General features: G+C 45.5%; 1 protein-coding gene across 1 annotated transcript in view; it reads left to right on the forward strand.

Moving 5' to 3' along the window:
- The window catches only part of pard6a (par-6 family cell polarity regulator alpha), a 136,040-nt gene that overhangs the window by 109,053 nt on the left and 3,908 nt on the right, over positions 1-23,079 (forward strand). The gene's annotated exons all lie outside the window — the stretch shown is intronic.

Genomic DNA, 23,079 nt, shown 5'->3' on the forward strand with positions numbered 1-23,079 from the left:
TACAGTATGTTTTGGTGAGAAGGAAAATGTTTGAGTATTGGAAAATTCCTCTCTCTGGTTAATGCACATGCAAGAACATTCCTGTTTGAGAATGCTGTCTGCCTTTGATGTTATAAAGGTATTAATAGATCACATTTGTGATCCATTTATTTAAAAAAAAAAAAAAAAAAAAAATATCACATCCACCAGATGAATTTGGTTATGTTTTGGCACATTGAATCCTGTGGTGCTTGCTAAGTGAACAGTACTAGTGAAGTAATTGTTGCATTTTAGTATCTATAGATTGCTCCTAAAGAGAACAATTGATTTATATGTAACCAACTAATCTTAATATAAACCAATATATATTAATTGATTATTCAGCTGTTATCATTTGATAAGCTTGCACTGATGACAGTTAATGCTTCAGTGTGCAATATTCCTTCTGGTTATCACTCTCTGCAATGACACTGATGCAGGGCCCTAATAAAAGACAAAGCTACAATTTCCTTTGGGATTCAGATAAGCACTACTTCACTCTTGTGGTTTATGATCTCTTAGCATAGATGAGGTTACTGCCTTGTAATCACTGCTATGTAGCAGTGGTTAGTACTGCTGCCTCACAGTGCCAGGGATCCGGGTTCAATTCTGATCTTGGGTGACTATCTGTTTGGAGTTTGCACTTCCTCCCTGTGTCTGCGTGGGTCTCATGGGTACCGGACGGTTTCCTCCCACAGTCCAAACATGTGCAGGTTAGGTGGATTGGCCATGTTTAATTGCCCCTTATTGTCCAAAGCTGTGCAGGTTAGTTGGGATTACGGGGATAGGGTGAAGGAGTGAGCCTAGGTAGGGTGCTCTTTCAGAGGGTCAGTGCAGACTTGATGCGCCGAATAGCCTCTTCCTGCACTGTAAGGATTCTATGGTAATCAGATCCAACTATCCAATGTCCGTTATCTTGCTGCAGTGCAATACAGCCTTGAATGCTGTAAGTCTATGGGGAAGATGGTTTGAATCATAGAATTTACAGTGCAGAAGGCGGCCATTTGGCCCATCGAGTCTGCACCTGCCCTTGGAAAGAGCACCCCACCTAACCTTTTTTTTGACACTAATTTAGCATGGCCAATCCACCTAAACTGCACAGTTGGACTGTGGGAGAAAACCGGAGCACTTGGAGGAAACCCATGCGGACTCGGGGAGAAAGTGCAAACGCCGCACAGACAGTGACCCAAGCCGGGAATCGAACCTGGGACCCTGGATCTCTGAAGCAACAGTGCTCACCACTGATCTACCGTGCTGCTCAGAGTAGTAGTCGTATTACATTTTTGAGTTTGTTGTAGAAAGAATGTCCAAGGATCATTTGTTTCCTTCTGTACAAAAGCCCCCAGCCCACAAATGGTCATTCTTCAGGGCTCAATCAGATTAAAATGCCAGAGTCAAACTTTGCCAGAATTCAAAGCAGAGCTTGATTCTGTGCTCCTGCATGTGAATTATCTAGCCTGAGCTACACTAATTGAATCCTTCAACCTTTTATACTGCTAGCCAGCAATTTAATACATGGATAGAATGATGAACCCTAGCGCTTGTAACTAATGGAAGTTGTAGCCATGAAAACAACTAACTGTACTACATTAGAATACAGTTGTGTAGTATCAAATACACTTTTTTGGATGATTCCTCCTGATTATTCAGCAAATTATGTTTGACTAACTTTTTTCAATTCTTAAAAATAAAATAAATTATGGTTGAGGGCAGGGTGTTTTTCTGTGTATTTCCTTCTCCCTCAGGTGCCATGCCCTAAGAGGGTGTGGATGGTCCATGGTTATGTTTGGCAAAGTACTGCAGTGGTTGCATTGCCTTGTGCTGTATGCCAGACCAAGAAACACTCTCAATATCTACTGCCTGCCGTTGGGTATAGTGGAGGGATTTACAGGCTGATGATCAATCTGTTTGGCTATGTTATGAATGCACTTTCTGTGGCCATCTACCTTCTGTGGTTGTCCACATCCTGAAATGTACTTGAGGTTGGAGTTTCTAGCCTAAACGTAGGGATGCTCCCGCTGTGCCACAAAACTGTATTAAATTACCACTTCGTAAAGTTTAAAAATAAAGTTTAAAATAAATGAAGCCCATGGGATGAAAGGAGCCGTGGAAGCATTGATGTGAGATTGGCTGAGATTCAGAGAGCAAAGTAATGGGGCATGGTTGTTTTTCAGACTAGAGAGAGAAGTACAGTGGGATCCTCTGATTTGTTTTGGGTATACAGGACATAATTTCTAAGTTTGTAGATGACATGAAACTATGTTGTAAACTGAGGAGGATAGTAGATATCAAGAAGACATATGTGGATAAACACATGGCAGATGAAATTTAAAGCAGAGAATATAAAGTGATGTCTTTTGCAGGAGGAGAGGCAATATTGACTAGTGAAATATTAAAAGGGTGCAAAACCCGAAACAATGAGGTTTATGTACTGAAATGTTCGGTGGCCTGTCCGCTGGTGACCATGCTGCAGATGGTCGCAAACTTGGTGGCCCCCGCGCAGGGAAATATATTCCGACTCGTTAAACCCAATCAGACGGCCGAACGCTGCAAGATTGCGCTGCAAACTTTAAACGGAGAAAGCGGCTCTGTTTTGTTCGGCACTCACCTTACTCGATTGGTGAGTTGGAATGGACCTGTTAAGAGGTTGTGCATGTTCGTGCATTTGAAGAATTTAAAGGCAGACTTCATATATCTATAGGAAACTCGCTTGAAAGTGGCGGACCAGACTACACTAAGGAAGGGCTGGGTGGATCATGTCTTCCATTCTTGGCTTGAAATGAAGAGCAGGGTAGCTATGTTGATCATAAAACATAGAACGTCCAGTGCAGAAGGAGGCCATTCGGCCCATCGAGTCTGCACCAACTCACTTAAGCCCTCACTTCCACCCTATCCCCGTAACCCAATAACCCCTCCTCACCTTTTTGGTCACTAAGGGCAATTTATCATGGCCAAATCCACCTAACCTGCCCATCGTTGGACTGTGGGAGAAAACCGGAGCACCCGGAGGAAATCCACGCAATGAAGCCACAGTGCTATTCACTTGTGCTACCATGCTTTCACCATCAGCAGGAAGGTGGCTTTCAGTCTGAAAGATCGGGACCAATCTGGGTGGTAGATTTGTGAAGGTGAGTGGAAGATTATGGATTCCCCGGTGGTGCTGGGCTACCCCCCCCCCCCCCACCACCATCTGACCTGGGCTTGCAAAATCCTACCAACTGGCCTGGCTTGAGACAATTCGCATCTCTTTAACCTGTGATTATCCCTCTCTCCACTTTCACCGTCTGGACCTGTAAAGACTTAATTACCTGCAAAGATTCACATTCAAAGTATCATCTTGCATCATTGGCTTTGTCTATATATGCTGTGTTTGTGTCACTTACTTCTTCACTCACCTGATGAAGGAGTTATGCTCTGAAAGCTCGTGATTCCAAATATAACTGTTGGACTTCAACCTGGTGTTATAAGACTTCTTATGGTATCTATGGTGCAGAGAAGGCGGTCGTCCGTGTGGAGTGGGTGTACTTGTTTGTATTGGAACGGTTTGGGATTTGGACAGGTGTCTGAAGGCTGGGTCAGGTTATTGTACAAGGCCTGAAGGCGAGCATTCTGATCAGTGGGGTTAGCTCTTAAGTATTTTGTTCCTAATGTTGCTGCCCCCAGGATTAATGCTTCCTCGTCATGTGCTAGGCTAAGACGTATCCAATTCATTGTGGTGCGCAGAGTACATATGAGAACGGCCAGGATGAGCTGATTCTTCTCAGGAGCAGGTGACCATTGCATGCGGTGCGCTGGGTCCCTGGCAAACCATACCCACATGTTCTGGGCTTGTCTGAAGTTGGTTGGGTTCTGAAGGGAGGGTTACTGATGTACTGTTAAGTGTATTGGGATTGGAGATAACACCGTCCCTGTGGGTAGCAATTTTCAGAGTGTCTGATGATCTGGGTGCTCTGGTGGGGAAAGAAGCTGATGTGGTGAGATTTGCCTCCCAGCCCAGAGGATGATCCTGCTGAATTGGAGGGCCTTGGAAGTGTCATGTTTTGGGGCTTGGGTGCAGGACCTAACTGAATTCCTCCACTTGGGAAAAATTCTGTTTGCCATTAGAGGGATGGATGAGGGGTTCTCCATGAGGTGGGAGCTGTTCATCGACTTCCTTAAGAAGTACTAAAATGTCAGTGGTGGTGGGGTGGGGAGAGTTATCTATTAGTTATCTTTTTTTGGGGGGGAAGGGGTGGGTTGAGGGATATTTTAAAGAAAAACTGTGGGGAGGTCTAAAACTGTGTTTTAGACACAGACAGACACATGCACACACAGACTGTTTAACAATTCCCCACTGTCGCGATGGTGCCACCCCCTCTTTTGGGCCAGAGGCCCCCGCGCACTTGTCGGCAGCACATGCACTGCTGTGTCACCCTGTTCTGTGAGACACAGCCTCATCAGAGAGGTGGAACTCGGGGGAGCTGGTGGCCACTGTCATCACGCCATGGGACAGGTCCGGGTTGCTACCCAGTGCCCTCTCCTCCAGAGGACTCTGGGGTTCACCTTGAGGGGCAGTTGGTTCAAGCCCTGGATGCCCCTACATCAAATGGCACTGCCAGCCCTGGCGGCTCCCTATGGCCTGCACCATTGTATCGACGCCCCCAGCGATGCTCCTCAGTGACTGGGACCATACTCTGCAGTGCATCAGCCATGCCCACCTGTGACTGGGACAAGCTCCGCAATGCCTCAACCATTCCCATCTGAGAGCGGGACATGTCCCGCAGAACCTCATCAACGTCAGCCAGGTACTGGGTAGCATCCCCCAGCAAGGCGGACATTCTGCCAACACCGTCAACCATGGCTGTCACCAACTGCTAATGCCTGGGACACCTTCACTAATGCTGCTGACATCGTGCACTAGGTTCTTCACTGCGGTTGCCACCTTAGCAGTGTTGGCCTCGGTGCCACTCATTGCCGGCAACATCACCTGCGCCTGTAGCCTTTGGGACGGTAACATCCCCCAGCAAGGCAGACATTCTGCCAACACCCTCAGCCATAGCCGTCACTGACTTCGCGATGCCTTGGACACCTTCACTAATGCTGCTGATGTCGTGCACTAGGCGCCCCACTGCGGTCACCCCAGCAGCTTTGGCCTCGATGCCACGCATTGCCGGCAACATCTTCTGGCTCGTAGCCTTTGGGACTATTTCAATCAGCCATGGATCTGCAGGAGTGTCGCTGACATCTCCCTCTGAATGCCCTGACTGCTCTCCATCGTCTCCATCAGCTCCAGGAATACCTCTTCCATAGGCTCAGCATCAGGTTGGGACCCAGCTGGGTCCTGGGATTCAGCACACCTCCGACTTGCTGTCTCGCTGGGGATTCCTGCCTCCACCTGTTGTGCATCAGCAGCTGTGTGGTGCTCATCAGATTGTGCCCCAGAAGCCTGACTACTAACGTTTCCCACCGAGGTGCGTATATCTGTGCTGATGGAGGGTGGGGAAAACATCTGTGACGCCTCGATCATGTCTTCATCGAGCTCCCGTCTGAGGTGGTCTTGTGGGAGGCTGGAGAGGGTGCCACCCAGGATGGGCTTACGCCGTAGGCTGGAGGTCCTGTGGGAGAATGGACATGTGGTCAGTGGGAGGGATGGGTCAGTCAGTAAGGCAATAACAACTCTCATTTGACCGGTTCTCCGGGTGGAGCCTGGTGGTTCCTCACCTCTGCAGCATCCACCAACCTGCTTCTTAAGGGGGTGGGGGTGCAGATTTTGAGTGCGGTACCCCACTGCCAGTCTGGGCCCTCTCCCGGTGATTGTGAGGGAGCTATTCTTAAGGGGAGACGGAGAGGGCATAGTTAGCCACAGTGGTGGGAGGGGAGATGTGAAGGAAGGGTTGGGGGGGATTTGAAGGGAGAGGGAGGGTGGAGGATGGGTATCTCGCTACCACACTTGGAAATCTTTAATATTCGGTGGCAAGATTTGTGTATATGTCCAGTGTAGCATGTGGAATCTTTGGCTTTATAGAGGCATAGTATGAAAGCAAGGTTTGCTAACCATTTATAAAAAATAAAAATCACTGGGGCCTTACGACTAAGATCGTTCCAAGAACCAACGGTTACATGAGACTATTTTAGTCAATGAGTTATGATGATCTGGAATGCACTGTCTGGAAAGATTGATAGTGACTTTCAATTGGAGAAAGTTGCTGGGTTATGGGGATTTGCTTTTCAGAACCGCGTACAGTTTTACTTGGGAGTTGGTGTACTTAGTCACTGCCTTTGTCCCCTCCGACACACCATACTTGGCCAGTTCCCCAGGCAGCAGCAGGCGCACAGCAGTCTAGATCTCCCGGGGGCTGGTGGTATGCCACTTATTGTAATGGACCAGGCGGGAAGCCTCTCCCGGAATGTGATCGAAAAAGTGGTTAACGAGTTCATGATGCTCATGGCTTTGGAGGAGATGCCAGTATCTGGGTGAACCTGCTTCATCACTTTTCTGGATTTCGTTGGCAACTTCTTTTGGGCTTTCTTGGGTGCCTTTCTTGGAAGCTGGGACTTATCTTGCCTGGCATTTCAGAGCAAACTGCAGATAAAGCATGGGAATGGAACTAATTGAATGGCTCTTTCAAAGGGTCATTACATGTGCAATGGACTGAAAGATATGTATACATGACCACATGTTTTACACTTTAATATTGTTTTGTATAAGCTTCCCTTGAGCTATATCTCTAAACATCAGTGGTCTGCAAAAGACGTAAAATAATAGTTTCAAACATGTCTCTTGGTGCATACTTAAGACATGGGCAAGAACATTTTGAGCCAATCATCTATCATTGCCATAACAGCCTTACTGCTTACCACACACAACACTGTTGTGCTTTGTCTTCAATTGGTCCAGCCATCTGTCACTGTAGAAGAGCTCCCATGTGGCCCAGCATCTTTGTCAGGACAACTCCATTTCCATTTCCTGTATAATTGGACCGGTGATGATTGTTCTCTGCTTAAATCATGTTAGCAGAGTTTCTTCAAAGTCTGGATAGGCAGCCGTTCTTATCCTCTTCCTTGTTGGAAAGAATGTCTGCTTGTCGAACTGTTCCAAGATGTTCGCCTTTGTTTCGTAATGGTGGACAAAACCGATGGCAAATCTCCCCCTCCTTTTGGAATGTCTGCATTTTGTTTCGCGCTAGTTTTCCACATGCTGTATCAACTTTCTCACCGGTTTAGCCATACTTTAGTTTTGCATGTCCTTTCACAAGAAGATCCCATGATTTTGTGTGGTCGATGCTGCAGTTGGCAAGGTCACATGACCAGATTGGACAAGTTCAGCTAATCCGGAGCAACCGGGGGAATTGCTATTCTGCCAGCGGGAATGGTTGACGGACTTCAATATAACTAGAATTTTCGCCCAAGTCATTAATATGTATTGGGAAGAATACAAGATCTAACACTGATCCCTGGGCAACTCTCACTCCAGTCTGAAAAACATCCTAAGCACTGATCTTTCTTGTCACTCAGCCAATTTTGTATCCATGTCCCTTTCTTTCTCATCAGCTCAACAAATCTGTTGTGCAGCACTTTTATCAAATGCCATTTAAAAGTCACAACAACAGCAATACCCTCATCACCCTCTCTCTGGTAACTGGAAAAACTCAGTCACGTTGGCTAAATGCCGTTTACAAATCTGTGCTGGCTTTCCTTAATTAACCCACATTTACCCACAAGTGATTATTAATTTTATCCCAAATTGTTTCTAGAAGCTTTCTCACCTCCGTTAAATTGACTGGTCTGTCATTGTTCGACTTGCATCCTTTAATTGAACATTTGCAATTCTCCAGTCCTCTGGCACCAGAAGGACGTTATTTTGGATTTTGGCAGACCAACCCCTCCAATTGGTTTACTGACTGTACTGCTAGGGTAAGAACTGGATTTAGTCGCACCACAAAACACAGCACAAACAACAGTCTTCTGGAATCCAAATAAAACCAATTCCCTGAAGGATTCCACTGGATTCTGTTTGAAACATCAACATGCTTTTAAAAAAATATCTCTACAGATGCTATTCACATTTGTTTTTTCACACATTGCAGAGTTGCAGGAAGCTAACAAAAAAAATGTAGATGCCCAATATATAAGATGTATATTGTGACTTAGTCAGATGACAGAGTTGCAACATTTAATGATTAAAACAATGCAAGTAGTGAGCATTTGTTTGTTTTTTAAAGAAACGCTGGAAATGCTCCACAGATCTGGCAGCAGCTGTGGAGAGGACATGTTAGCTTGATGACTCATGAGGGATCCAATGATGAGATTTAAAGAGCATCGGAGTTACCAACATTTTCCCTCAATTAATATCTCTAAAACTGTTACCTTTTCACGATCACGTTATTTGTGGGACCTAGCTGTTGGTCATTTTGCAATATTTCATACATTACAATAACTTCACTTAAAAAAAGTAAGTAATTGTTTGTTGGCTTAGAGATCATAGGCATTATATAAATGCTTATCTTTTGTCCTGTCATATCAATTTTTGAAATTGTTATTTAACTTGGACGAAAAACAGAATTCTGGGAAAATTCATATTGTCTGCAGGCACTTGTGCAAAGACTGGCTGTGATAAATGGGAAGCAATAGAATGATCTTTCAATGGAGTTTGATTCCTTCAGAATTTGAGTGTCTAATATTACTTTATATCTGCACGCTACTTTTTTAGTTATGGCTTAAACTTGGTCCACATTTCTTGACTTCTGACTATGCAGGGATAAATTACTCAATGTTTTAAATATAAGTTTACAGTATCCAATTTTTTTTCCAATGAAGGGGCAATTTGGCATGGCCAATCCATCTACCCTGCACATCTTTGGGTTGTGGGGGTGAGACCCACGCAGATACGGAGAGAATGTGCAAACTCCACCCAGACACTGACCCAGGGCCGGGATTGAACCTGGGTCCTCAGTGCCGTATGCAGCTATGCTAACCACAATTAATGAAATTTAACATGGTTAATCCTCAGCAAGTAGGCATTATATTTTAAAATGGTGTTTGATGAAATTATCAAAGAAAGAGTTGCAGAAATTCCTGTCCTTAAGAACTGCCAGTTACCAAGATATTAAAATACGCTTGATCTTGGTGTTTTTAGTCCATACAGTAAAATAGTTGTAGCAATTGCTGCGTTTTAATGCTAATTTTTAGAATGACACTAGCTCCTGATGATATAGGGAAGTCTTGATTCAGGAGCGAGATTCTCCGACCCCCCCCCCCCCGCCAGGTCGGAGAATCGCCGGGGCCTGGCGTGAACCCCGCCGGTTGCCGAATTCTCCGGCACCGGATATTCGGCGGGGGCGGGTATCGGGCCGCGCCAGTTGGCGGGCCCTCCCCCCCCCCGCGTGATTCTCCGGCCCGGATGGGCCGAAGTCCCGCTGCTAAAATGCCTGTCCCGCCGGCGTAGATTAAACCACCTACCTTACCGGCGGGACAAGGCGGCGCGGGCGGGCTCCGGGGTCCTGGGGGGAGCGCGGGGTGATCTGGCCCCGGGGGGTGCCCCCACGGTGGCCTGGCCCGCGATCGGGGCCCACCGATCCGTGGGCGGGCCTGTGCCGTGGGTGCACTCTTTTCCTTCCACCTTCGCCACTGTCTCCACCATGGCGGAGGCGGAAGAGACCCCCTCCACTGCGCATGTGCGGGAATGCCGTGAGCGGCCACTGACGCTCCCGCGCCGCTCGGAGATGTCATTTCCGCGCCAGCTGGCGGGGCACCAAAGGCCTTTTCCGCCAGCTGGCGGGGCGGAAATTCGTCCGCCGCCGGCCTAGCCCCATAAGGTTGGGGCTCGGCCCCCAAAGATGCAGAGCATTCCGCACCTTTGGGGCGGCGCGATGCCCGAGTGATTTGCGCCGTTTTGGGCGCCAGTCGGCGGACAGCGCGCCGTTTCCGGAGAATTTCGCCCCAGGTTTCTGAATTTGTGTTTGCTGTTTTGAACTGTTGCTGTTTATTGGTGTTGAAGACTGTCATCCCCTGCATTATGCTTCTGCAACTGGTGGGATCTTTGCAAGAGAGGGCATGAGTGAGTACTAGAATCCACCCATATGTGAACTGGCCAAATGATTTATTAAATGTTGAGTGCATCCTTGGTATCATCTATCCTAAAAAAGTTCAGAATTGCTCAATATCACAGGTGGGCAATTATTTTCTGTAAACTACTGCTTGCCAATACTGTACTCAACTACAGGTGATATGCAACATACAAGAAGTTTTTCCTTATTTTGTTTTTCCTGCAATCGTGTTGAATTCATCAGCACTCTGACCAACCAGATTCCTATTCCACGGGTGATCATTTATCAGCAACAGAACAAACATTCTGGGCTGAATTCTCCACTTCTCGCGCCGGCAGCGAATTGTGATCTGGCAGAAAAAATAGTTGTGCCCGGTGCTGATTCCTATACCATGCTCCAGTCCCCTGCTTGCGCTGTTAGTGAAGTTTGCGGCCCATGCAAAATTGTCATTTGCATGGATTTGAATCTTATTAGCGGGTTGGACACTACTACAAACAAAACCCCACACAGCTACAGTAATCTGTGTATAACCCTGAATGAATTCCCCCTTAACTGTTCCAATTCAATAACAAAATCCAAGTAAAATCAGAAACCCCTTTTCAACTGTGTCGCCCAGCACATGGTATTCTTACTGGTATAAGACTTGTTATTGATGCTCTTGTTCCCCTTTCCAAACAGCAGGTTTGGAGGGGGCGGTGCATTGCAAAAGTGGCGGCGCCCCCAGTTCCGATGTTAACGTGGATTCTCCAGCCGAACCCGATTTCAGCGTTGGAGACAGGAAAATCCTGCCCCAGGTTTTCATTCATTTCTTCCAAAAGCAGTATTGGAAACTCTATATAAAGAAACCTCTCTTGACAGCACACAATATAGTATTATTTAATTGGTCCAAGTGAAATAAAAATAATCAGTTGAGCTGCTCACAGGTAATACCAACTGCCAAACTGATGCAGATTGATCATTTGGGCAAATTTATAAACATACATCAGGTGAAGCAACTAGATGGCATCTTGCTTTTGCAATATTGCAGCCTGGACCAGCTGGTGAAAGTGCACAAGGATAAAAGTTAGACTGTAGGAACATTAGTAATTAATGATTGCTGCTGTTTAAAATTCTTATTGTTACATCTCAGCAAGAATCCAATTAACAAGACAAGTCTGCCTGAAACATGGTACTAAATAAGAGGACTACTTGCTCATCAATTCAGCTACTTTGAGCTATAATAAAGCACTGAATACACAAATTGAGAGCAGTTTCTATATTGCACCAAAAACCAAAGATTGTCACACTTGTTCCTGAAATGTGGCTTTAGTGCAGCCAGCTTGAACCTTTCCAGGATTCTGTGCTTGGCAGATTCTAGCCAATTTATCTTTTGGTTGCAGCTGACTACATCAGAGGTGTGCATTGGATGCTGATACTGCTAGCATGGGATTCAGCACAATATACAAGCAGTTTAGGGCACCGATTTTTAAAAAGTGCATTGAAGCACTAAGAAAATAGTTTTATTTTGTTCAGTGCCCTAGGATATTTTCCTTTCCAAAAAAAAATTCAGGCCTGCTAGAGGGCAAGTATTTTTAAATTTAAAATACTTTTGAATTTCATTTTTTTTTTAACATGGGAGGAACCAGTCTGCCTAGAATAGAGCAAAGTTATTAGCAATATTAAGTTTATTCAATTACTGGGTCACTTTCCGTGTGGAGTTCGCAGATTCTCCCCATGTCTGCGTGGGTCTCGCCCCACAACCCAAAGATGTGCAGATGAGGTGGATTGGCCTTCCTAAATTGCCCCATAATTGGGGAAAAAAATAATTGGGTACTTAATTTATAAAAATTTTTTTTTTTTTTTTTTTAGAAAAAGCCTATTTTTATCAATAATGATCTACTGGGCAAATGAGTTGCATTATTTAAAATAAATTTTGCTTTAATCCTAAAAATTATCACCTGGATGCTACAAAATTCTGCAGAAATTGGATTCCCTATAGCCTTGCAGAAGTGCAATAATCTTCATACAGAATATTGCTTAACTGGTCATGTGCACCATTTGGCCTCTTTCTCCCACCCCCAGCCCACACATTCAATTTGCAGTGTTATAATACACATGAACCAGACTTGCATTTTACCCCTTTTATTCGTTCCCCCATAATAACTGGTTTGGTTCTGCACTGTTCTAGAGAATTAAAACACAAATGTTATTTTCCATCCTCAAATGTGGCAGCTTGCCTTAACGCATATGCGATCTATAATTAACATCTTGTGGCTGTGGCCAACTATCCTTCAGGCTACTGCCACTTTTGAAATATGAAAATATAGCTTTAGGGATCCTGTTATTTTTATTCTATTTTCAGAGTGATATTGAAAGACCTTTTAAAATGTATATCAAGTTAGTGAAGGTGATTTTTGTTTCTTGCTCAAAGCTGCAGCTAGTGTTCATCTCAACATAAACATATCCTCACTCAATTTTGCAAGATAAACTGAACTGAAGTAGGAAACATCCCATTATGTCTTAAATATGCCAGCTTACACACTTTTTTAAAAAATTGTCTATTGTAAGGACATCTGTAACTCAACTAGGGTAGGGCTAGACCATTCTGAAGTAGTGTTACACAACACAAACTCATTACAATCAAAAGCAGCACATCCCACCTGGGTGAACGTTTCCTAGTTTGCTCTGTGTGAATGGGAGCCTTTAAAAATGGCACCCGGATCATTGATTTGCTGAACTGATGGCGGAGTGGGAGAATCAAATTTCAGCACCATGGTGAAAAAATCCAGTGCTGTCGGCGGCCTCAACACCGCTTTTCCTGCCAGACATCGACTTCTGCTGCTATTGGAGATAATCTTGCCCAAAGTCATAGAATATTACAATTATCTGGCATTAGGAAGCATGTTCCTGCAGAATAAAAGTATGCTCATATCCATGGACTTCCTGAAGAATTTTGTTTTAGCTTTAAATCCAAGTACCTCCTATTTACACCACATGTGATCTTTAGCTACATAGAATAAAAGGGGCTGAATTCTTGGGAGACCAAGTGTTACTGCAAGAACTGAATAACGTGCAATTCGCAAACGGGGCGCTATTTGTTCTGAGATTCAGGACATGCAAATTGGCCAGCACGCGGCCGGTGTGAATTGGAAGAAACTGGCGGCATAACCACTGGGGCCAGAATTCGCACTGGAGAATAAGGTGAGGTGGCAGAACCTCGGGATCGTGGAGTTACTCGAGGGAGTGGAGGACCCAATGCCAAATGAGTATTTGGCGGCGATGTTTATGAAGTTGGCGGGGAGCAGGACCGGGGCGAAATTCTCCTACCCGCCCCGTCACATTTCTGCCCCGACCGGCCGGCCAATGGGGTTTCCCATTGTGGGGCAGCCCCACGCCGTCGGGAAACCCCCGGGCGCCGGCAAAACGGAGACTCCCGCCGGTGGAGAATGACGCCCCAGGTCTCTTCCCCCTCCCTCCATCCCATCGAGCTGGATCGGGTCCACCAGTTGCTCCGGGCGAAACCACTTGCGAATGACCCACCCACCACCAGGGATGATGCTATGTTTTCATAGCTATCGGACAAAGAGAGTCCTGAAGTGGACCACGGAGAATCAGGTGTGGTGGGAAGGCAATTGTATTCTTATATATCAGCATGTCGCGGCAGAATTGGCAAGGAGGCATGTGCCCTTTAACAGGGCAAAATTGTCACTTACAAGAGTGACGTGTGTTTTGGTATGGTGTACCCGGCGAGGTTGAGAGTTACACATAATTCCAAAGACCATTTCTTCGAGACAGCGGAGGAAGTAGAGGCTTTCATTAAAGCTCAAGGACTTGGACGGAACTGAGGTGGTTTGAATGGGACTTTGCTGGTGGTCGGGACAGGTTTGTATGGGAATGTTGTGTGGGTTCTTTCTCATCTCTCTTTTCCACTTCCCTTTCTTGTACAGAATTGTTAATTGACATTTGTGTGTATTTCTTTGTTATTTCTGGCTTTGAGGGAGTATGTGGCTTGGGGGAAGGGGAGGGATGTGTGGCAGTTTCAGGGTTGGAGGAGGGGGATGGGAAGTTTCAGCTCTTGGGTTTAGTGGTTTGGGTTTTGGTTTCTTGTTATTTGAAATGGGCTCTGGTGGGGGCGGGCTACCTTGCGAATTGGCTAGTGAACAGGAGTGAGGTGAGGGGGCTGTGGCTTGCTGGACCTGTTTAAGCAGATTTTGATGAGCTTAGACAGTGAGAATGGTGGGAGGGGATGGAGGAAAAAGGTGTTGGTTTGAGAGGAAGTAGCTGGGGGATTTCTGGGATAGGGAAGGGGGAGGGGTAGATTGCTGGGGTTATTCTTTGTACTATCCATTAGGTGGGGCTGGGCTGAGTAGGGAATTCTCGTTTTCGTAATGTGTATTTGCATATTGACATTTCATGATGGGGAGGGTCTCTGCTGCCAGGGGTGAGGAAAGCAGAATATTCCATGAGTTATTTCTGATCATGCTCCGCACCTGGTAGATATGATTTCGGAGACAGGACTGGTTCAGCAGCCGGCGTGGAGTTTGGATGTGGGGCTGTTGGCGGATTTGGGATTTTGTGTAAAGCTGGCAAGGGTGATTAACAAAAATGGGAAGGTTTTGCCCTCTCTCTTGTGGGAGGCCCTGAAGGCGGTAGAGAGAGGGGAAATAATCTTGAATAAGGCTCAGATGGATAGGGAGGCCAGAGAGGAATGCCAAAGGGTGGTGAATGAGATCTTGGAGGTAGATGGTAGGTATTCAAGTAATCCTACTCCAGAACTCCTGGCTAGTAGGAACAAGCGGCAGATGCAGTTTGACCTTTTATCTATTGTAAGGCGGTGCGCCAGTCAAGGGGGTTAATGTACGAATATGGAGAGAAGGCAAGTCGTCTATATTTAAAAAAAAAAAGAGAAGGCAAGCCGTCTTTTGGCTTGTCAGTTAAGGAGACCGGTGGTCTTCTGAGGGATTGTTCAGGTTCGGGTGGTGGACTAGTGTCTGTGCCGGATAAAGTTAAGGGGGCATTTGAGGCACTCTATAAGAATCTCTAAGTTGGAGCTGCCTGGGGAGGAGTCTGACATAGATTCTGGAGGGGTTGGCGTGTCTTATGGTGGAGGATCGGGAAAGGATGGAGCAGCTGTTGGGGCTGGAGGAGGTCCGGACAGCTATTGGGCGAATGCAGACTGGCAAGGCACCGGTGCCGGATGGGTTCCCGGTGGAATTTTATTAAACTTTGGCTGGGCAGCTGGTACCATTATTGGTGGAGATATTTGAAGATTCGGTAGTGCGGGGATCTCTTTCGGGGACATTGATGCAAGCATGCATCTCGTTTCTGTTTTTTTAAATTTAAAGTACCCAATTCATTTTCCAATTAAGGGGCAATTTAGCGTGGCCAAGCTACCTGGTCTGCATTTTTTGGGGTTATGGGGGTGAGACTATGCAGACACTGGGAGAATGTGCAAACTCCACACGTACAGTGACGCGGGGCCAGGATCGAACCTGGGTCCTCGGTGCTGTGAGGCAGCAGTGCTAAACATTGCGCGGCCCCATCTCGCTTCTGTTGAGAAAGGGTAAGGACCTGGTGGCGTGTGGGTCATACTGCCTGATGGCCTTATTACATGTGGATGCTAAGATGTTGGCCAAGCTTCTAGCGCTGAGGTTGGAGGAGTACCTCCCTCAGGTTATTGGGGAGGATCAGATGGGGTGTGAGAAGGGTAGGCGACTTTTAAATGTGGTGTTGCCCTGTCGGAAGGGAGGGAGTGGAAGATTATTGTGACATCGGATGCCGAGAAGGCTTTTCATAGGGTAGTGGAAGAGATGAGTGATTTGTTTTTATGGGGTGATTTGCGAGCTTGGAGGAGTTGTCGGAGAAATTTGGGTGGCGGTGGATACATTTGGGTATCTACAGGTTCTCAATTTCGCGAAAAAGGTCTTTCCAACATTCCCTGTGGTGCTGTTATCCTTGTTGCTGGAGAGGGTTTTGACGCTTTCATATGGAAGGATTATGGCAGAGGATGCAGTATCGGTGGAGGGGGTTACAGCCAAGTGAAGGAGGAATTGGAGGACTGGGTGTGGTGCGAGGCTCTGCAGAGGGTGAATGCTACGTCTTGGAAAGGTTTATAAGAGATAGGATATATAATCATCTGGAAAGGAATGATTTGATTAGAGATAGTCAACACGGTTTTGTGAAGGGTAGGTCGTGCCTCACAAACCTTATTGAGTTCTTTGAGAAGGTGACCAAAGAGGTGGATGAGGGTAAAGCAGTTGATGTGGTGTATATGGATTTCAGTAAAGCGTTTAATAAGGTTCCCCATGGTAGGCTACTGCAGAAAATACGGAGGCATGGGATTCAGGGTGATTTAGCAGTTTGGATCAGAAATTGGCTAGCTGGAAGAAGACAAAGGGTGGTGGTTGATGGGAAATGTTCAGACTGGAGTCCAGTTACTAGTGGTGTACCACAAGGATCTGTTTTGGGACCAGTGCTGTTTGTCATTTCTATAAATGACCTGGAGGAGGGGGTAGAAGGATGGATGAGTAAATTTGCAGATGACATTAAAGTCAGTGGAGCTGTGGACAGTGCGGACGGAAGTTACAGAGGGACATAGATAAGCTGCAGCGCTGGGCTGAGGTGTGGCAAATGGAGTTTAATGCAGAAAAGTGTGAGGTGATTCATTTTGGAAGGAATAACAGGAAGACAGAGTACTGGACTAATGAGACCATGGTGGGGGTCTAGAGTTCGGGGTGCCATTTATTTAAAAAAAAAAAAACATTTATTGAATTATCAAATATAAATAGTGATATACATATAGCCAAAAATATACACAAACTAAAAAACAAACACCCGAAACAACAAGAGGGAGGCAGTTAAGAGTGCAATGGAACCAGGAACTCCTATTACTAACCTACCCCCCACTAACTCTTCTCCCCCCCCCCCCCCCCTACCGTGTCCAGATCCTAAAAGAAAGAAATGAATGGCTGCCATCTCAGAACCTTTCCACCGAGCCTCTGATGCTATACTTGACTTTACAGATGCAAAACCGTTATCAAATCTTCCATCCAGACAGATGCCTTGGGTGGCAAGGGAGATCTCCAGTTGAGTAATATTTATCTCCTGGCTAATAAGTAAGCGAAAAGGCGAATGGAACATCCACCTTCACTCCTGAGTAGAAAGACTGGGACTCCGAAACCCCACATATTGCAACCGGCGGGCAAGATTCTAGGATTATCTGCAAAATCTTGGATTTTAGTCGAAAGAGGAGGCCCAGTATCCAGCAAGCTTACCACAAGACTAAAACACGTGTGTGGTTAGCTGAGATATGTGAACAGCCCTCCACTCATTTCTCATGTACTCTATTCAAAGGGACAGGATCTGAAGATAGAATGAGGCTGCGCAGATTTGAAATTTACACTCTCCCCTGCTGTGCCAAGGCCAGTACCTTTTCCAGCAGGGAAGGAGGTGGGGCTAGGGGGAAGGAAGGAAAAAACTTGCGTGAGAAATCCCAAATTTGGGGGAAAAAAAGCAAAAGGTTGGGCAGAGAGCATTCCAAGGCTGGCAAAAGCTCCATCTAGGAATAAATCCCCAGTGTACCAAACCTCCCATTCTCCAGCACCTGAACGATGGGCCCAAGCTTGAAGGCGCAAAGAGGTGGTTGTCACATATCGGGGCATGAGGGGACAGTGAGAAGATTTGAAGTGCTGTCAAAACTGCTTCAAATTTTGAGGGAGGAAATCACCACAGGGTTCAAGGAAAGATCTACCTGGGAAAAGGCATGTGCGGTAATTATGGCATGTAGGGATGAGGCTGTAGCACAAGACCCTGCCTCCAATCTTCAGGTCACTTAGCCTGTATGTTGGCAGCCCAGTATAAAACAGGAGATTTGGGAGGGCTAATCCTCCCAATCCTCTGTCTCTCTGAAGCAGAGCGCTGCGGACTCTGGGACTCAATGGCCATCGCAAAGAGCAATGGAGAAAGGGGGCAAATCTGTCTAGTGCCCCTGCTTAGCGGAAAGTATTCAGGAGGTCATGCAGATTTGGCTTTCGGGAATTTGTACATTAAACAAACCCAGGAGAATTTGTGGCCAAAACCGAATTTATCCAAGGTAGTTCTACTCCACCTTATCAATATGCTCCAAAGATACTATAACTTCAGATTGGGGTGCCATTTTTAAATGGCTCCTGATCTCTTCCTGCACTGACGAGCAGAGCTGAGTGCGGCCTAGGCAGGACGTTCCTCGCGAAGGTCCTGAAATGAAGCAGCGTCCGATTCGATAGCATTGTCTCTCACCGCTGCAAGTGCCGGGAAACACCCTGGCTAAACGTGCTCAACACTATTCTGTTTCATTTCTGTTAAATTGAGCCCATGATTTCAAATATCTGAAAACAACTGATTTGAAATTTTAAAAATTAACTCTACATTTGGGGGGGAAGAAGTGAATGCATTTGATGTTTTGGTTTAGTAATTGTTAGCAATCTAAATAGGAATTTAAATATCATATGCTTGAACATTTTATTTAACGTTCTGTAGTATATTAAATCTGAAGGAACATGTGGCCATTGTTACAGGAGGTTTAAATGAACCCAAATCCATCTGTCACTAAGCAGCGTGTCCAGTTATGCTGTTAGTGAGCTGTAGACTGGAAGAAATGCCTTTTCACATTTCAAATACGGAATTTGATGGCATGTGAATTTAATATTCAATTCAAAATGCATGTTTTGGGGAAAAAGGGGGAGAAAACTAGATCTTTCTTCCAGGAATAAATAAAGTAGAATCACCGATCACCGTGTTATAGACTAATAATTTAATGGATTGACGAGAAATCAATTGACCGGATACACTCCATTCTCTTCCCTTACCCACAAGATGGTTCCATATTGATTTATTTTTATATTTTCAATTTACCATCTAAAACATTAATTGGATTGGCCCAACATGAGAATATATTACTTCTAAGTTGCCAGAATTTACATTAACATAAACTGACCATAAAGCCTATTTTGTCACAAGGAAAAGTTAATCTCTTGAAGTGGTCTGGTAGACTAGCAGTTGCAGCAATATTTTATCAGCTCAAGTGGCCAAGGGTTGAAGTCCCAGGGGTTGCCTATCACTTAAATCCAGTTAGAATTGATTTTCAGGTCAGTCAAAAGGGCCACCAGAACAGTGTAGTACTATGCACTCATCTAAGGATAGATTAGCTGCAATGTACAATTCATAACTACCACTGTGAATTCCACGGGGGGGGGGGCAGCAAAAAAAACCATGGTGGAAAAGTTGTTTAATTTCATCCCTAATATAATCTTTTTAGTGTTTCATTCAATTGTACCATTTGTATGCAATCTAAATTACAGTTAATGTAAAGATTAGCACGAGAGAATATTTGCTGTAGAAAATATTTGATCAGTTAAGAGAATGGAGGTGAGTATAGAAGGATTGTACAAATGAGCAGTCATTTCATCAATGTATTGTCAGCCACAAAGTTTTTTTTGTCATTGTTTCCTACCCGCATTACCTTCCTGTTCTTCGGAGAGAAGGTTAGTACCTCTTCGAATGGCTATATTCCTTTTAATGGGAGCAGGTGTTTCAGAATGCCCTGAGGGCTAATTGGTGGAGACGTTTGAAGGTTTTTGGAGTGAATTATGCCTTCTCTCCAGTCTATTTTTCTATATTTATTTATCAAGATGATAAATGATTGTAGCAAATGAATCTCAACTAGTGATCAATCTGTACAGTTACATATCATTCAATTTGGGCATTTAACTAGGTTTTGAAGAGTTTAAAAAAAAAAAAAGTACCTTACTGTATAATGTAACTACGGAACTCACTTTAAGGATACTTTGGACACTTGAATTTGAAGCAATGTTATTTTATTTTAAAAATAAATTAGAGTACCAATTAATTTTTTTCCGATTTAAGGGCATTTTAGTTTGGCCAATCCACCTACCCTGCACATCTTTGGGTTGTGGGGGTGAGACCCACGCAGACACGGGAGAATATGCAAACTCCACACAGGCAGTGACCCGGGGCCGGGATCGAACCTGGATTCTCGGAGCCGGGAGGCATCAGTGCTAACCACTGCCCCACCGTTTGAAGCAATATTAACTGAGAGAATGATCGGGAGCAGTTCTATAACCTATGGAGGGGGGAAAGCATCATAGATATTTAAGGCAGGGGTAGGCCATTTGGCCTGCTCCGCCATTCAATAAGATCTGGTTGTAGTTCCAACTTTACTTTCCTGTCTGTGCCCCCATAACCCTTGACTCTCTTCAATCAGAAATATATCTAACTCTGCCTTGAATAAGTTTAGTGACGCAGCCTCCACCGCTTTTGGGAGAAGAGAATTCCACATACTAACAAACCCTCCGAAAACATTTCTCCTCATCTGTCCAAAAAGAGACATCTCTTTATCTTTAAACTGTGTTCCCTAGTTCTAGTCTCTTCCACCAGAGGAAACATTCTCCCAGTTCCCACTCTTGTCAAATCCACTCCGGATCTATTCGGAAAACAGGATCCAGATCTAGTATTAGGAAAACAAAGGTACTTTTAGGGATTTATATTTGTATTGGTAATCATTAGAAATAAGATATAGTTTTAAGTGGGTTTAATTTAATGTTTCTGTGCCTGGAAAGGTAAAACCTATTATTTGGTTCATGCTGGAAAAGGTGTTTGTATGTATGGCTGTTGGCTTCAATTTGATTTGATTTATTGTCACGTATACCGAAGTATAGTGAAAAGTATTTTTCCGTGGCCAAGGAAATGTACACAGTACGTACATAGTAGACAAAAAGAATAATCAACATTGACAAATGACACATCGACAAACTGAGATTGGTGACAGTGCGGAACAAGGGACCAAACGAAGCAAATACATGAGCAAGAGCAGCATAGGGCGTCTTAAACAGTGTTCCTACAGTGAACAGATCAGTCCGAGGGGGAGTCATTGAGGAGTCTTGTAGCAGTGGGGAAGAAGCTGTTCCTTTGTCTGGATGTGCAGGTCTTTAGACTTCTGTACCTTCTGCCTGATGGGAGGGGTCTCTGATAATGCTGTCTGCCTTCCTGAGGCAGCGGGAGGTGTATACAGAATCAATGTGGGGGTGGTAAGCTTGTGTGATGTGTTGGGCTGAGTTCACCACACTCTGCAGTTTCTTGCGATCTTGGACCGAGCAGTTGCCATACCAAGCTGTGATGCAGCCGGATAGGATGCTCTCTATCGCACATCTGTAGAAGTTGGTGAGTGTCGATGCAGACATGCTGAATTTCTTTAGCTTCCATAGGAAGTAGAGACGTTGTTGGGCTTTCTTGACGGTTGCATCAATGTGAGTGGACCAGGACAGACTGTTGGCGATGGTGACCCCCAGGAACTTAAAGCTATCGACCATCTCCACTTCAGAGCCATTGATGCAGCAGTGTGTAATGCTACGCTTCCTGAAGTCGATGATCAGTTCCTTGGTCTTTCCGACAATAAGAGAGAGGTTGTTTTCGTTACACCATGTAACCAAGTGATTTATCTCCCTTCTGTATTTTGATTCGTTGTTGTTTGAGATATGGCCCACGACAGTCGTATCATCCGCAAACTTATAGATTGAGTTGGAGTTAAATTTTGACACACAGTCAAGTGTGTATAGGGAGTACAGTAGAGGCCTGAGCACACATCCTTGCGGGGCCCAGTGTTGAGGACTATTGTGGAGGAGGTGCTGTTGCCTATCCTGACAGATTGCGATCTGTTGGTGAAGAAGTCAAGGATCCAGCTGCACAGGGAGGAGTCAAGTCCAAGATTGCAGAGTTTGGTTATTAGGCTTGTCGGGATAATGGTGTTGAAGGCGGAGCTGTCGTCTATGAACAGCAGTCTTACGTAGGTGTCCTTGTTGTTGAGGTGTTCGAGTGTTTATCGTAGAACCAGGGAGATGGCATCTGCTGTGGACGATTGTGGTGATAGGCAAACTGCAGTGGATCAAGACCGTCCGGGTGGTTGGCGTTGATCTGTCTCATGACTAGCCGCTTGAAGCATTTCATGATAATAGACGTCAGGGCCACCGGCCGGTAGTCGTTGAGGCAGGCTACCTTGTTCTTCTTTGGTACTGGTATTATGGTGGTCTTCTTGAAGGAGTTGTGGACCTCCGAACGGAGGGGATAGGTATTGAGGATATCTGCAAATACACTCGCCAGCTGGTCTGCGCAAGCTCTGAGTGGTCGCCCAGGGACTCCGTCGGGGCCCGTCGCTTTCCGCGGATTCACTTTCATTTTACTCGTGAGGCTGTAATAGTGGATATGGGTGTGTCCAGGGCTATTGGGGCAGGTGGCACTGACTGCTCAAAGCGGGCATAGAACTTTTTCAGATCATCGGGTAGGGATGCTCCAGCCCCAGATATTCCGCCTGGTCTTGCTTAGTAGCCTGTGATCTTGTGTAGGCCCTGCCATGGGTTAGTGTCATTGGCCTGGGACTCTAGTTTGATGTGGTATTGTCTTTTTGCATCCCTGATGACTTTACGTACGTCGTACCTGGATTTCTTATATAGGTCAAGGTCATCAGACTTGAATGCCTCAGTCCGAAACTTCAACAGGGAGTGAACCTTTTGGTTGAGCCAGGGTTTCCGATTGGGGAACACCCGTATTGTCTTCTTTGGTACACCGTCCTCGACACACTTGCGGTGATTGCGTACCTCTCCAGGTTAGCTGCTGCGTCCTTGAATATGGACCAGTCCACAGACTCCAATCAGTCGCGGAGGATGTCCTCCGATGCCTCGGACCAGCACTGCATTGTTTTCTTGACTGGCTCAGCATGCGTGAGTTGCTGTTTGTAAGCCGGAAGTAGGAATACCGACTTATGGTCGGATTTGCCAAAGTGTGGTCGGGGAATGGAGCGGTAGCAGTGGTCCAGGGTGTTTGCACCTCTGGTGGGGCAGGAGATATGTTGATGGAGTTTGGGTAGAACCTTCCTCTGTTCCGACTGTTTCTATTGTGAAAAGTAAATAAACTAACAGTGGTTGCTTAGCAAATGAAGACCTTTGAAGGTAGACAGGTTTTTTGTTCTTCGTTTAGCTAAATTTGTTGGCAGTTGAGACGGGACACT

The sequence above is a fragment of the Scyliorhinus torazame genome, chromosome 10, assembly GCF_047496885.1.
Source record: "Scyliorhinus torazame isolate Kashiwa2021f chromosome 10, sScyTor2.1, whole genome shotgun sequence".
NCBI classification, from domain to species: domain Eukaryota; kingdom Metazoa; phylum Chordata; class Chondrichthyes; order Carcharhiniformes; family Scyliorhinidae; genus Scyliorhinus; species Scyliorhinus torazame.